Genomic DNA, 3226 nt, shown 5'->3' on the forward strand with positions numbered 1-3226 from the left:
CTATTATTTTTCAGATTCTTTTCCCATATAAGTTATTATAGAATATTGAGTAGAATTCCCTGTGTTATACAGCAGGTCCTTGTTGTTTATTTTAAATATAGTAGTGTATATATGTGAATGCCAAACTCCTAATTTATCCCTCGTCCCACCTTTCCCCTTTGGGAACTATAAGTTTGTTTTCTATGTCTGTGAGTCTGTTTCTGTTTTGTAAATAAGTTTAGAAGAACCTAATTTTGTTGGCAACATCCAAAGCATCAGTCAGGACCTAGTGGAACATATGCCTTCTTCTCTCCATTGGGCTTGATTAGGGTATTGACCTTGGCCACTTCTATGTCATAGAGCTTCTCCACAGCCTGCTGGATATGGTGCTCTTGGGGTTGATGTCATGATGAGCACAAGTCTGTGGTTTTCTGTTGTCTTCTACCTTCTACATGACTGACTTAGTAGTCAGGGGGAACTTGATGATGGCATAGTGGGGACGGTCTTCCAAGGATATTTGGGCCGCCTTCAGAGCTGCTGTGTCTTGGGTCTCTAGAAGGTGGGTGACCTATGGGTCTTCCATTTTTGTGTGGCTGTGGACACCTTTTAGTGCTGCCTTCTTGGCCTTCAAAACCTTTGCTTTGGCTTCAGCTTTGGGAGGGTCAGGAGTTTCCTTCTTTCCTTTCAGCCACATTTTTGTGAAAAGCTTGTCCTTTTCTTAAATGAGAATGTTTATTATGATTATTCAGTAATCCTTCTTTTTGTGCTGTGTGTTTTGGAGTTTATTAAACATAACACTTAGTCTAAAGACCGTAGAAAGTCTAAACTGGGATTACGATGACACTAAAGGAGAAATAAATGTCATCTGGAGAATATGAACTCTGAGAAAAACTGACTTCTATAATCATCTCTAGATGTAATAACTGGACTTGACTTTACATTGTTTTCTAAAGTCAGAAAGATATATACTCCTTAAGATGTTTTCTCCAAAACTCCTCCTTGCTATACTTCCGTAGTTTGACCAGAAGTGTGTCACAAGATTGTCTCTAGTTGCAAGTAGAAACTGGAAAGATACTGCTAACTACAAAAATTACAACCCATAATTACAGTTTTTTTTTAATAAGAGGGAAGTAGAGAATTACAATTTAGTAGAAGACTATTCATAATTGCCTATTCAGAAAATGAAATCATTGAGTTCCAGTTAATGACAAGAGACTTCTATAAATGATCATTTGTTACCATAATGAGAAGACTTCTAAATTACTGATAAACATTGCAAAATTATTCTTTCATGGATTTACAGAATGGTGGATTACTTGCTTAAGGATCTGTCTTCCCCTCACCTGGGAATTGGAACTTCATCACTATTTACAGAACTGCTATGAGGGCTGCAGTGTTTTTATGTGGACCCTGCTCTCTGGGCACAGTGGGTTGTTCTCTGTGTGTGCATTCTGTTTATTGAAAAGCCAAATAGTTAATGGTTTTGAGCTGCATCTGTTGAGATAACTAGGTTATGTTGCAGTAATCAAAAGTAAAAATTCTTAGAGGCTTATAGCCATGAGTGTTTTCATCCTGTGGGTTCATCTCAGACTGGCACAAATTCTGCTTTCCACTGTCTTCATGTTGGGTTCCAGGCTGACTGAACGATCTTGATCTGTAATTTCGCTGGTCTCATGTAAAGGGGAAAGATGCGCGGCTGTCCCTGGGCTAGCTCTTAAAGCTTTTGATTGCAAGTGTCACATGACATTTTTACTTAAATTCTTTAACCAAGGCAAGTTATAAGACCCCTCCTAAATTCAAAAGGGGAGGGGATCAGTGAATATTTTGAGCAATAATAGAATATTCTTCAAAAGACACTGGGCACTGCATAGGTTAAATTCTGACTCTGTCATTTAACAACAATGCTACTTTTTGTTTGTTTGTTTTTTGTTGTTGTTTTTTTTTGTGGTACGTGGGCCTCTCACTGTTATGGCCTCTCCCGTTGCGGAGCACAGGCTCCGGACGCGCAGGCTCAGCGGCCATGGCTCACGGGCCCAGCCGCTCCGCGGCATGTGGGATCTTCCCAGACCGGGGCACGAACCCGCGTCCCCTGCATCGGCGGGCGGACTCTCAACCACTGCGCCACCAGGGAAGTCCAACAATGCTACTTTTTAGACAAGTTAGAAAATGTTTCTTGTGCATCACACTTTTCATTGAAAAGTAAACATAATTCTGGTTACAACTTACACAGAACTGACCTGAGGATTCAATAAAATTGTTAGGTAATTAGTCAGACATTAGCAGCAAGGAGGTGACAGTGGTGAGAAAAACAAGAAGAATAAATCAAGTCGCACACCCAGCCGTCTGGGGACTCTCCCTTGACCCCATTCAGATCGGGCTGAAACTATGGTCGTGTGGTGGGCAGCTTATCCTGATAAAGAGGGACCACAGGAATACGAGGGGACTTCCCTGGGCTGCGCATGCCCAGACCAGACAGGTATATAACCTATAGTAAACCCAAACTCCTTATACCGTAATTATAATAAAATCTACCTGTGGTTTTGCCCCCCTGAGTGGGCGTTTCTTAGCGATTCAAGGATGAGAGCATGCGCAGCAGTAAACTTGTTATACAGCTCGGGACGTCAATCAAATAATGATGCCCTGTCACTCACCCCTGCCTCCCTGCAAAGTGCTCCTTAGAAGCGCCCTTAAGCTTGTATAGAAATGCTGCTTTCAATTCGCAGACTCTCTCTCCCTCCCTCCCTCCCTCTCTCCCTCCCTCTCTCCCTCCCTCCCTCCCTCCCTCTCTCTCTCTCTCTCTTTCTCCCTCCCTCTCTGAGAGTGTACCTATGCTTAAATAAACTTTGCCCTGTGCTTAAGCGTAATTTGGTAGCTTGCAATTCTTTGTTTACTACCGTGGAACCGAGATTGCTTGTCTGGGGCGGTACGCGGGCCTCTCACTTTTGTGGCCTCTCCCGCTGCGGAGCACAGGCTCTGGACGCGCAGGCTCAGCGGCCATGGCTCACGGGCCCAGCCGCTCCGCGGCATGTGGGATCTTCCCGGACTGGGGCACGATCCTGTGTCCCCTGCATCGGCAGGCGCACTGTCAACCACTGCACCACCAGGGAAGCCCCGGGGCCTTCCTTTGACCTCGGTTGAAGCTATTTTGTTACAGCACACGTATGCCCCGTGACAAATAACGGCTAGAAAATGCATAGCACGGTATTTGGCCTCAAAGCATCAACTTTAAACAAGGTTATATTATACT

At 43.9% G+C, this 3226-nt stretch overlaps 1 pseudogene across 1 annotated transcript; it reads right to left on the bottom strand.

Moving 5' to 3' along the window:
* Positions 1-217: 217 nt before the first annotated feature.
* LOC307193956 (large ribosomal subunit protein uL23-like) lies at positions 218-859 on the bottom strand (annotated as a pseudogene). Its single transcript has one exon. The product of its transcript is annotated as a large ribosomal subunit protein uL23-like (transcript).
* Positions 860-3226: the final 2367 nt, after the last annotated feature.

The sequence above is a fragment of the Stenella coeruleoalba genome (genome assembly GCF_951394435.1).
Source record: "Stenella coeruleoalba genome assembly, chromosome: 1".
NCBI lineage: Eukaryota > Metazoa > Chordata > Mammalia > Artiodactyla > Delphinidae > Stenella > Stenella coeruleoalba.